Source organism: Anomaloglossus baeobatrachus, chromosome 9, assembly GCF_048569485.1.
Source record: "Anomaloglossus baeobatrachus isolate aAnoBae1 chromosome 9, aAnoBae1.hap1, whole genome shotgun sequence".
NCBI lineage: Eukaryota > Metazoa > Chordata > Amphibia > Anura > Aromobatidae > Anomaloglossus > Anomaloglossus baeobatrachus.
Window position 1 is genome coordinate 119396718 of NC_134361.1, and position 13949 is coordinate 119410666.

The window sequence follows — 13949 nt, forward strand, 5'->3', positions numbered from 1 at the left end:
ACATACACACCTAGCTCTGCTATATACATACACACCTAGCTCTGCTATATACATACACACATAGCTCTGCTATATACATACACACCTAGCTCTGCTATATACATACACACATAGCTCTGCTATATACATACACACCTAGCTCTGCCACATACATACACACCTAGCTCTGCTATATACATACACACCTAGCTCTGCTATATACATACACACATAGCTCTGCTATATACATACACACCTAGCTCTGCTATATACATACACACATAGCTCTGCTATATACATACACACCTAGCTCTGCCACATACATACACACCTAGCTCTGCTATATACATACACACCTAGCTCTGCTATATACATACACACCTAGCTCTGCTATATACATACACACCTAGCTCTGCTATATACATACACACATAGCTCTGCTATATACATACACACCTAGCTCTGCTATATACATACACACATAGCTCTGCTATATACATACACACATAGCTCTGCTATGTACATACACACCTAGCTCTGCTATATACATACACACCTAGCTCTGCTATATACATACACACCTAGCTCTGCTATATACATACACACATAGCTCTGCTATATACATACACACCTAGCTCTGCTATATACATACACACATAGCTCTGCTATATACATACACACCTAGCTCTGCTATATACATACACACCTAGCTCTGCTATATACATACACACATAGCTCTGCTATATACATACACACCTAGCTCTGCTATATACATACACACATAGCTCTGCTATATACATACACACCTAGCTCTGCTATATACATACACACCTAGCTCTGCTATATACATACACACATAGCTCTGCTATATACATACACACCTAGCTCTGCCACATACATACACACCTAGCTCTGCTATATACATGCACACATAGCTCTGCTATATACATACACACCTAGCTCTGCTATATACATACACACATAGCTCTGCTATATACATACACACCTAGCTCTGCTACATACATACACACCTAGCTCTGCTATATACATACACACATAGCTCTGCTATATACATACACACATAGCTCTGCCACATACATACACACCTAGCTCTGCTATATACATACACACCTAGCTCTGCTATATACATGCACACATAGCTCTGCTATATACATACACACATAGCTCTGCTATATACATACCCACCTAGCTCTGCTGTATACATACACACATAGCTCTGCTATATACATACACACATAGCTCTGCTATATACATACACACATAGCTCTGCTATATACATACACACATAGTTCTGCTATATACATACACACCTAGCTCTGCTATATACATACACATAGCTCTGCTATATACATACACACATAGCTCTGCTATATACATACACACCTAGCTCTGCTATATACATACACACCTAGCTCTGCTATATACATACACACCTAGCTCTGCTATATACATACACACCTAGCTCTGCTATATACATACACACATAGCTCTGCTATATACATACACACCTAGCTCTGCTATATACATACACACATAGCTCTGCTATATACATACACACCTAGCTCTGCCACATACATACACACCTAACTCTGCTATATACATACACACCTAGCTCTGCTATATACATACACACCTAGCTCTGCTATATACATACACACCTAGCTCTGCTATATACATACACACATAGCTCTGCTATATACATACACACCTAGCTCTGCTATATACATACACACATAGCTCTGCTATATACATACACACCTAGCTCTGCCACATACATACACACCTAGCTCTGCTATATACATGCACACATAGCTCTGCTATATACATACACACCTAGCTCTGCCACATACATACACACCTAGCTCTGCTATATACATACACACCTAGCTCTGCTATATACATGCACACATAGCTCTGCTATATACATACACACATAGCTCTGCTATATACATACACACCTAGCTCTGCTATATACATACACACCTAGCTCTGCTATATACATGCACACATAGCTCTGCTATATACATACACACATAGCTCTGCTATATACATACACACATAGCTCTGCTATATACATGCACACATAGCTCTGCTATATACATACACACATAGCTCTGCTATATACATACACACATAGCTCTGCTATATACATACACACATAGCTCTGCTATATACATACCCACCTAGCTCTGCTATATACATACACACATAGCTCTGCTATATACATACACACATAGCTCTGCTATATACATACACACTTAGCTCTGCTATATACATACACACATAGCTCTGCTATATACATACACTCCTAGCTCTGCTATATACATACACACATAGCTCTGCTATATACATACACACCTAGCTCTGCTATATACATACACACATAGCTCTGCTATATACATACACACATAGCTCTGCTATATACATACACACATAGCTCTGCTATATACATACACACATAGCTCTGCTATATACATACACACCTAGCTCTGCTATATACATACACACATAGCTCTGCTATATACATACACACATAGCTCTGCTATATACATACACACCTAGCTCTGCCACATACATACACACCTAGCTCTGCTATATACATACACACCTAGCTCTGCTACATACATACACACATAGCTCTGCTACATACATACACACCTAGCTCTGCTATATACATACACACATAGCTCTGCTACATACATACACACCTAGCTCTGCTATATACATACACACATAGCTCTGCTACATACATACACACATAGCTCTGCTACATACATACACACCTAGCTCTGCTATATACATACACACATAGCTCTGCTATATACATACACACCTAGCTCTGCTATATACATGCACACATAGCTCTGCTATATACATACGCACATAGCTCTGCTATATACATACACACATAGCTCTGCTATATACATACACACCTAGCTCTGCTATATACATACACACCTAGCTCTGCTATATACATACACACCTAGCTCTGCTATATACATACACACCTAGCTCTGCTATATACATACACACATAGCTCTGCTATATACATACACACCTAGCTCTGCTACATACATACACACATAGCTCTGCTATATACATACACACATAGCTCTGCTATATACATGCACACATAGCTCTGCTATATACATACACACATAACTCTGCTACATACACACATAACTCTGCTATATACATACACACATAGCTCTGCTATATACATACACACATAGCTCTGCTATATACATACACACCTAGCTCTGCTATATACATACACACCTAGCTCTGCTACATACATACACACATAGCTCTGCTATATACATACACACATAGCTCTGCTATATACATACACACATAGCTCTGCTATATACATACACACCTAGCTCTGCTATATACATACACACATAGCTCTGCTATATACATACACACATAGCTCTGCTATATACATACACACATAGCTCTGCTATATACATACACACATAGCTCTGCTATATAGATACACACATAGCTCTGCTATATACATACACACATAGCTCTGCTATATACATACACACATAGCTCTGCTATATACATACACACATAGCTCTGCTATATACATACACACATAGCTCTGCTATATACATACACACCTAGCTCTGCTATATACATACACACATAGCTCTGCTATATACATACACACCTAGCTCTGCTATATACATACACACATAGCTCTGCTATATACATACACACATAGCTCTGCTATATACATACACACCTAGCTCTGCTATATACATACACACATAGCTCTGCTATATACATACACACATAGCTCTGCTATATACATACACACATAGCTCTGCTATATACATACACACATAGCTCTGCTATATACATACACACCTAGCTCTGCTATATACATACACACCTAGCTCTGCTATATACATACACACCTAGCTCTGCTATATACATACACACATAACTCTGCTATATACATACACACATAGCTCTGCTATATACATACACACCTAGCTCTGCTATATACATACACACCTAGCTCTGCTATATACATACACACCTAGCTCTGCTATATACATACACACATAGCTCTGCTATATACATACACACATAGCTCTGCTATATACATGCACACATAGCTCTGCTATATACATACACACATAGCTCTGCTATATACATACACACATAGCTCTGCTATATACATGCACACATAGCTCTGCTATATACATACACACATAGCTCTGCTATATACATACACACATAGCTCTGCTATATACATACACACCTAGCTCTGCCACATACATACACACCTAGCTCTGCTATATACATACACACATAGCTCTGCTATATACATACACACCTAGCTCTGCTATATACATACACACATAGCTCTGCTATATACATACACACATAACTCTGCTATATACATACACACATAGCTCTGCTATATACATACACACATAGCTCTGCTATATACATACACACCTAGCTCTGCTATATACATACACACCTAGCTCTGCTATATACATACACACCTAGCTCTGCTATATACATACACACACATAGCTCTGCTATATACATACACACCTAGCTCTGCTATATACATACACACCTAGCTCTGCTATATACATACACACATAGCTCTGCTATATACATACACACATAGCTCTGCTATATACATACACACATAGCTCTGCTATATACATACACACCTAGCTCTGCTATATACATACACACCTAGCTCTGCTATATACATACACACCTAGCTCTGCTATATACATACACACCTAGCTCTGCTACATACAGACAGAGACAGACACGCGCGGCTCCGGGGGGGGGGCATAAATCGGGGTTGGGGAGGGCACATACCGCTCAGGTCACGGTGGAGAGGGGGCCCACACAGCGCCGGAGGGACACGCTGTGCTGGGGGTCGCTGGCTGGCACTGCAACTCTCATCTGTGGGACTGAGCAGGATGCCGGTCTGTAGCTCCGCCCACAGATGAAGTTCAAACCAGGAAGTCTGCGCGCCTTAAAGAGACGGCGCCGCAGATTCCTGCCGAGGACTGCGGTCCCCGGAACTCGGCCCGGGGACCGCAGAACTAAGGAGAGTGGGCCCCGGCCAAGGTGCACCAGAGCTGACGAGGCCGAGTGGGCCCCCCCGGCTCTCCAGGGCCCCGGCATTTGCCCGGGTATGCCGGGTGCTGACGCCGGCCCTGTGTGTAATGACCACTCCATGAACCCCCAATTCTCCCCTTGTTTATGACCTCCCTGTTATCTGTGCCTATGTTCTCATACAGCTGGGGTCAGTTTTGATTTAAGTAATCAGGCTAGTACCAGCCCCTCCCTTCTGTGATCCACCTGAGTGCTTCTAACACTATATATGTGGCTCACATTGTCGGCCTTTACATTGTCGGCATGTGGATCCTTAAGTGTGGATGGATAAGTGTGTAGAAAATGAATTAGCCCGAATTTACCCGGAAGGTAACTGGAAACATAGTCACAGTAAACAATGTTTGTGTGTGTTTTCACTTTCACCTCTATAATACTTCACTTTTGTAATTTCCCCTCTAATTCCTACGCCCATTAATGAACTATACATCTCTCCCTCCATCCTTCCCACCCATCTCACCCTCTCCTCAGATCTGTTCCTCCACTTTACACACTCTTTTTCCAGACATACACGGCCACCTCATGGCCTCTCCTGCTCCCACCTACTAACACATTCTCTGCTTCTCCTTTCTGCTGGGGATATCTCTCCAAATCCTGGCCCTCCTCACCACATCCCCACTGTCACATCTAACTGCCATCCACACTCTAAGGCTATGTTCACACTAGAAAAATGATTTTTCTTAAGAAATTTCTTAAGAAATTTCTTAAGAGTGCACCTGTGTTAAAAAACGCACCAAAAACGCACCTGCGTTTGTGCCGCGTTTTCGGTGCGTTTTTGGTGCGTTTTCGGTGCGTTTTTGGTGCGTTTTTACTGCTGGTTGCTCCCTGCGTTATTGTGCCAATTATCTATGGCAAAAAACGCAGTTAGCTGCAGAAAAGAAGTGACATGCTCATTCTTTTTCTTAAGAAAATCTACTGAAAGAATTTTCTTAAGAAAAAAACGCAGTGTGTGCACAGCTAATTTTTTTTGCCATAGGTTTTGCTGGGGAATGTCTGCAGAAAGGTTACAAGAATTTCTCAAGAAATTTCTGCAGCAAAAACGGACCCAAAACGCAGGTAAAAAACGCAGTGTGTGAACACAGCCTAACACTATTTTTCGCAACCTCTCTAACCTCGTACCCATTCACCCAGCCCCGGCTCCCTCAGTCCCACTAAGGCTGGGGCCACACGGGCACTACTGCGATCCACTTGCATGAGACTCGGCTCGTGCTGGCAGTACAGCAGAGCCGAGTGTCATGCCTGTGTCCTTGCAACTGAGGTCCGTTCGTGCGAGCAGACCTCAGCTGCGGGGGGCGGGCCGGCACTCAGGAGGGGAGGGAGGGATTTCTCTCCCTCTCTACTGCGTAGCCGGCTATTGCCATTCTCGCACTGCACTAGCAGTACACCGGTGTACCGCGAGTGCAGTGCGATTTTTCTCTCGCCCCATTCACTTGAATGGGTGCGAGAGAAAGAGACTCAGCTTACAATCGCAGCATGCTGCGATTGTTTTCTCAGTCCGATTAGGGCTGAGAAAATAATCGCCCATGTGTGCTGACACACAGGCTAGAATTGGTCCGAGGGAAATGCGATGTTTTATCGCACTCCACTCGCACTGTTTTTCTCGCCGCGTGGCTTAGCCCTAACAGAAACTCTATGGAAAGCTCGCTCTGTCTGCAATAAACTTTCCTACATCCATGATCTTTTCATCACTAATAAACTTTCCATTCTTGGCATCACAGAAACCTGGTTCACCCCCTCTGACACCGCCTCTCCTGCTGCACTTTCTTATGGCGGTCACCAACTCTCTCACCCCCCCCCCCCCCCCGCCCCAGTAACAAGCATAGTGGAGGAGTGGGTTTGCTTCTTTCCGACCAATGCTCCTTTACACCAATTTCTCTACCGCCCTCGGTCACTCTCCCCTCTTTTGAGGTGCACTCTGTACGACTCTACACCCCTTCCAACCTCCAACTAGCTGTCATTTATCGTCCCCCAGGGCCAGCCACTGCCTTTTTTGACCATTTCCCCACCTGCCTACTGCATTTCCTTTCCACCGACATCCCCACTATCATCATGGGTGACTTTAACATCCCCATTGACACTTCTCACTCATCTATCTCTAAACTTCTAACACTCACTTCTTCCTTTGGCCTCACCCAATGGTCCTCTGCAGCTACTCAGAAAGATGGCCACACACTGGATCTCATCTTCACTCGTCTCTGTTCCCTATCTAACCTGTCTAACTCACCTCTCCCCCTATCTGACCACAACCTACTCACATTCTCTTCCCTCTCTTCTCCAAGTACACAACCCCCCCTCCACAAACTTTCACACCCACGCAGAAATCTCAATCACCTTGACTTACATTCATTTTCTCAGTCTCTTTTCTCTCTTGCAGACATTGCTTCTTCACACAATGCAGATGCTGCTGCCACTATATATAACACCACCATCTCTGCAGCTCTCCAATCAGCTGCCCCTCTCACACACACCAAAACCCGCAAAATCAACAGGCAACCCTGGCACACGTGTCGCGGGCGGGGAGGAGGGTGTCAGCACACTACGCTCACCCCTTCTGCTCGGGTCCGGCGGCTGCTGCTCAGCGGTGGCTCGAGCGGTGGGCCGGATCCCGGGGGTTTCTCGAGCGGTGCTCCTCGCCCGTGAGTGAAAGGGGGTTTGTTGGGTGTGGGAAGTGTTTATTGTCCGTGACGCCACCCACGGTTGTGGTGATTTCACCACCGCTGCTCAATATGGGGATCCCAGGGATGGTGATGCGGAGCAGCCAGGTGTTGCGTTGCCCCTCCGTGGGTAGGGGTTGGTGATCCCGGGGCCCGGTGATGGTTTGGGAGGTGCAGGGCCTGGTGGGACCAGGGACGCGGGGCCAGCGCTGTGCCTTGCGGCACTGTGGTACTCACTCAGCCTGAGACGTTGACACAGTTTTACGGTAAACCACACGGCTGGAAAGACTGTTCCCACGGACGGCTGCACTTGCTCTCCCAGTAGGTGACGGTGATGTCCCTTTTCCTTGCACCTTTGTTTCTATGTTGGTAGCGATGGGTTCCCAACAGTAACCCGCTCCCCGACTTCAAGCTGGACCGGAGGAGCTCTACTCTTTGCCCGCAGGCGCTGGCCCTGAGAAACTGGTGCCTTGGCGGTGGCGGTGTTTCTCCTACACTGGTTGGGCTGTTGCCTTCAATCGGGACTTGGTCGTTGGGGGATCTACGTCCCCTTCACTGACGGATTTGGCAAATTATGGCGACTCCAAGCCTTGCCGGGGTCCGAGAGGCCCCTGCCCTGGTGCTGACTGTCCTTCGGAACACTGCTCCAGACCGCCGGGCCACTACCCGTCCGCGGTCCTTCCAGGAACTTCCAAACGGTCCCCCTCCAGACAGTCACCGCTGTTGCTGACCTTGCTGACCTGTCCTGCACACAGCTGGACTACTTCAGGCTTTCTCTCTGTCACCACTCTTGCTTTCCTCCTTTACCGCTTTACTTCCTTCTACTTTCACTTCCTTAACTCCTCTTAGTTGTTTACTCAAGCTCCCCCTGAGCTCTAACTGCACTCAAGCCCTGCCTGGGCTAAACTTCACTCCTTCCACTTCCTCCTCCAAACTCTATCTGCCTGGTTCTTCCCGCCTCCAGAGCTGTGAACTCCTCGGTGGGCGGAGCCAACCGCCTGGCCCACCCCCTGGTGTGAATCATCAGCCTCTGGAGGAAGGCAACAAGGATTTTTGGTTAGCTTTGGTGCTCCTAACTGGGATGTAGGGTGTGGTGGTGTGTGACCTGTGTCCCCTGGCTTGCCCAGGGCGACACACACGAACCAGACTAAAGAATTGAGACGGGCTTCCAGAATTGCTGAGCGCAGATGGAAGAGGTCTCATTTCACCGAGAACTTCGTTACATACAAACAAGCTCTCACCACTTTCAAGTCTGCACTCACTGCTGCAAAACAAACCTACTTCTCATCCCTCATATCCTCTCTATCCCACAACCCTAAACAGCTATTCAACATTTTCAACTCTCTCCTCCGTCCCCCGGCACCACCTCCGTCTCCTCTCATCTCAGCTGAAGACTTTGCCTCTTTCTTCAAGCAAAAGATTGACAACATCAGACAAGCGTTGGCCCACAATCACCACAGCCACTCCTCACAATTACTCAGCCTTATTCCTCCAAATCCAGCTTCTCCACCATGACAGAAGATCATCTTTCCACTCTACTCTCAAGATCACATCTCACAACCTGCCTGCTCGATCCACTCCCATCTCACCTCATCCCCAATCTCACCACAGTCTTCATCCCAACCCTAACCCATCATTAACAACTGGTGTATTTCATTCATGCTTTAAACATGCCTCCATCACACCTATCCTCAAAAAGCCCTCCCTTGATCCTTCCTCTGTGTCAAACTATCGCCCCATATCACTTCTTCCTTATGCCTCAAAACTACTGGAACAGCATGTCCATCTTGAACTGTCCTCTTACCTCTCTTCCTGCTCCCTCTTTGACCGACTACAATCTGGCTTCCGACCCTATCATTACACTGAAGCTGCCCTAACAAAAGTCACTAACGACCTATTAACCGCAAAATCCAAGAGACACTGCTCTGTCCTCCTCCTTCTGGACCTGTCCTCTGCCTTTGACACAGTAGACCACTCCCTTCTACTACAAATTCTCTCATCTCTGGGCATCACAGACTTGGCGCTATCTTGGATCTCCTCATACTTAACCGACCGAACTTTCAGCGTCTCCCACTCTCACACCACTTCCTCATCTCGCCCCCTATCTGTCTGGGTCCCCCAAGGTTCAGTTCTTGGGCCCCTGCTGTTCTCCATTTACACCCTTGGCCTGGGACAGCTCATAGTCCCACGGCTTTCAGTATCATCTCTATGCTGATGATACGCAGATCTACCTCTCTGGACCTGACAGAACCTCCCTACTAACCAGAATCCCACAATGTCTGTCTGCTATTTCATCCTTTTTCTCTGCCCGATTCTTAAAATTGAACATGGACAAAACAGAATTCATTGTCTTTCCTCCCCATCACTCAACTCCCCCACCTGACATATCCATCAATGTCAATGGCTGCCCACTCTCCCAGTCCCTCGTGCTCGCTGCCTGGGAGTATTCCTAGACTCTGATCTCTCTTTCAAGCCACATATCCAAACCCTCTTCACCTCCTGCCACCTCCAACTTAAAAATATTTCACGGATCCGAACACTCCTTTCCCAAGAAGCTGCAAAAACATTAGTACATGCCCTTATTATCTCCCGCCTGGATTATTGCAACCTCCTGCTCTGTGGCCTCCCTTCTAACAGTCTCGCACCCCTACAATCTATTCTAAACTATGCTGCCCGACTAATCCACCTGTCCCCCCGCTACTCCCCGACCTCTCGTCTCTTCCAATCCCTTCACTGGCTTCCCATTGCCCAACGACTCCACTTCAAAACCCTAACCATGACCTACAAAGCCATCCACAACCTGTCTCCTTCTTACATCTCTGACCTAGTATCCTGGTACTTACCTGCACGTAACCTTCGATCCTCACAAGATCTCCTTCTCTGCTCCCCTCTCATCTCCTCTTCCCACCATCGCATCCAAGATTTCTCCTGTGCCTCCCCCATACTCTGGAATGCTCTGCCACAACACATCAGACTCTCGCCTACCTTGACAAGCTTCAAAAGGAACCTGAAGACCCACCTCTTCCGACAAGCCTACAACCTGCCGTAACCCTCAGTCTGATGCAGCGCCGCACACTCAGCTCTACCCTCACCTACTGTATCCTCACCTATCCCTTGTAGACTGTGAGCCCTCGCGAGCAGGGACCTCTATCCTCCTGTGCCTGTCTGTGTCTTGTATTGTTTATGATTATTGTACTTGCCCTATTATGTATACCCCTTTCACATGTAAAGCACCATGGAATTGATGGCGCTATAATAAATAATAATAATAATATATTAGGCCCAATATACCTCAGACATAAACTCAAAAAGGGTCAATGCCCTATGATTGTGGACATACCTGAGAGGAGACCGGGAGAGGCCTGAGACCGGCGTTGTTACGGGGGGCTGTCTGATAATAAAACCTAAAGGAATGTCAGACAGTCAGGGTCCACCGTGCAAAGACTCTGCTGCAGACTATGGCAGAGGATAAGGGGTTTATAAGTGTGCCACTGTAAAAAATAATAGCACAAGTGCAGAGTGCAATACCTCTGTTAAACTCACAGAGGAATATAATTAGAAAATAAAGCAATTCCTCCCCTACTTGGAGGGTGTGTGGAATGGTCTGTGTTAAAGATCACAGAGACAAAAGCAGTGAGTGTGAAATGGCACCTACCTAGGTCCGTTCCTCTAGTGGTGCCAGGAGACGGACAGCAGCGTAAGCCGCACAAAGTTCCTACCTGCGTTCGCTCCACTAGTGTGCGAGGACACGAACCACTAGATATGGCACCTGCCTAGGTCCGCTCTTCTAGTGGTGCAAAAGAGATGGACAGCAGCGTAAGCCGCACAAAGCTCCTACCTGTGCTCACTCCACTAGTGTGCAAGGACACGAACCACTAGATATGGCACCTGCCTAGGTCCGCTCTTCTAGTGGTGCAAAAGAGACGGACAGCAGCATAAGCCGCACAAAGCTCCTACCTCTGTTCGCTCCCCTAGTGTGCGAGGATACGAACAACTGCCAGACGCAGTATAAGGAAAGTTACCCTAGCGGCAACGTCCACCTACGAGTAGAATCACAAGGCCCAGCCGGACCATGTGCCTCAGGCACCTGCCTATGTCCGCTCCACTAAGAGGTAAGGATACGGACTGCAGCCGAAGCTGTAAGGTATAAGAACGCTACCCTGCCGGTAGCGCTCACCTAACATAGACAGAGAGATGCCTAGAGGGACGTGCACAGGGCGTCTACCCTCATGCATGAACCAAGAGGACTGAGCGCCGGGCGGCGTGCGTCAGGGTCTTATATAGACTCTGTGCCTCATCCAAGATGGAGGACACCAGAGCCAATCCGCTGCCAGAATGACAGCAATGACGTCACGCTGGCCTATCACCGAGCAAAGCGTCACAAGCACATGACCAGCGACCAATTGGCATAGAAGGTGTCAGAGACATGTGACCACGTGTCACAAGCACATGACCAGTGGCCAATCAGCTTAGAAGGTGTCAGAGACATGTGACCTCGTGTCAGCGATGATGTCACCCGCACATGTGCAATGGCTCCAAGATAGGACTTGGTCTCCAGCGCTTGCACAGGTGCAGTAGCAAGAAATCCGGACATAGTCTCCAGAGCCACAGCAACCATAACAGTACCTCCCCCTCAAGGGCCCCCCTCCCGGCGACGCAGGTGATCGGCAACTAAGTCGGGAGCATGGACAGCCTCCTCAGGCTCCCAAGAGCGATGTTCCGGGCCATAGCCCTCCCAATCTATCAAGAAGAACCTGCGCCCTCTAACCATCGTAGAACCAACTATGGCTCGTACCTCATAGCTAGAGCGAGAGGAATCAGAGGCAGGAGAGTGCACTTCACGAGCGTGAGGTAAAATAGCCGGCTTTAGCAGTGAAACAAGGAATTTGTCATGGATCCTAAGATGGACGGGTAACTTCAATTGGTAGACTACAGGATTTACCTGTCGAAGCACCTCATAAGGACCCAGGAAGCGAGGACCAAATTTGACAGAGCTCACTCTAAGTTCCACGTGTTTTGCAGAGAGCCACACAAAATCCCCTGGAGAAAAGACAGGAGCCGGGCGACGAAACCGATCGGACACCGTCTTCATACGGTCCTTAGCTGCTTGGATCGACTCTTGAGTCCGATCCCAAACCTCTCTGGCATTAGTTGCCCAGTCGGCCACAAGAGGAGAAGGTGCAGCAGTGGGAAACGGTACCGGTACCCTAGGGTGTTGCCCATTATTGAGTACGAATGGTGTCTGCCCAGTGGCCTCAGCCAGCGAATTGTTAAGGGTAAATTCTGCCCAGGGTAGGAGGGAGGACCAGTTATCGTGGTTCTCAGCAACAAAGTGTCGAAGGTATATAATCATGCATTGATTGGTACGCTCAACCAAACCATTGGTCTCCGGATGGTATGCCGAAGAGAGATTCAACTCAAGTTGCAGAAGGCTACAAAGAGCTCGCCAGAAACGGGAAGCAAATTGCGGGCCTCTATCACAAATGATACGATCTGGCATCCCATGAAGCCTAAAGACATGCTTGAGGAATAGTTTGGCTAGTACCCTGGAAGACGGGATTCTCGATAACGGTACGAGATGAACCATCCGGGAGAAATGGTCCGTAATGACCCACACAAATCTATGTCCCTGTGAACACGGAAGATCACCCACAAAGTCCATGCCTACCACCTCCCATGGTCTATCTGGCACTGGTAAAGGATGCAAGAGCCCAGCCGGTCTCTGCCGTAATGGACGGTTGCGAGCACACGAGTAGCAGGAACCGACATATCTCTTGACGTGGCTGGCTAAGTGTGGCCACCAATACCACCTCTCCAGTAACTCTCGTGTCCGCCTAATACCAAAATGCCCACCCACCTTTGAGGTGTGGGCCCACGACAGTATATCATTCTGTCGATCAGGCGGCACAAAGGTCTTGCCCGGTGGGATTTGGTCTAACGTCACAGGGGAGAGCGTATGAAAAACCCTGGAGGGAAGGATAAGACGAGGTTCGTCAATCTCTTCCTGGGTAGAAACCATAGAGCGAGACAGAGCGTCTGCCTTGTTATTCTTACTCCCAGACAGATAGTTGATGGAGAAGTGAAAGCGGGAGAAAAACAAGGACCAGCGGGGCTTGGCGAGGATTCAGACGC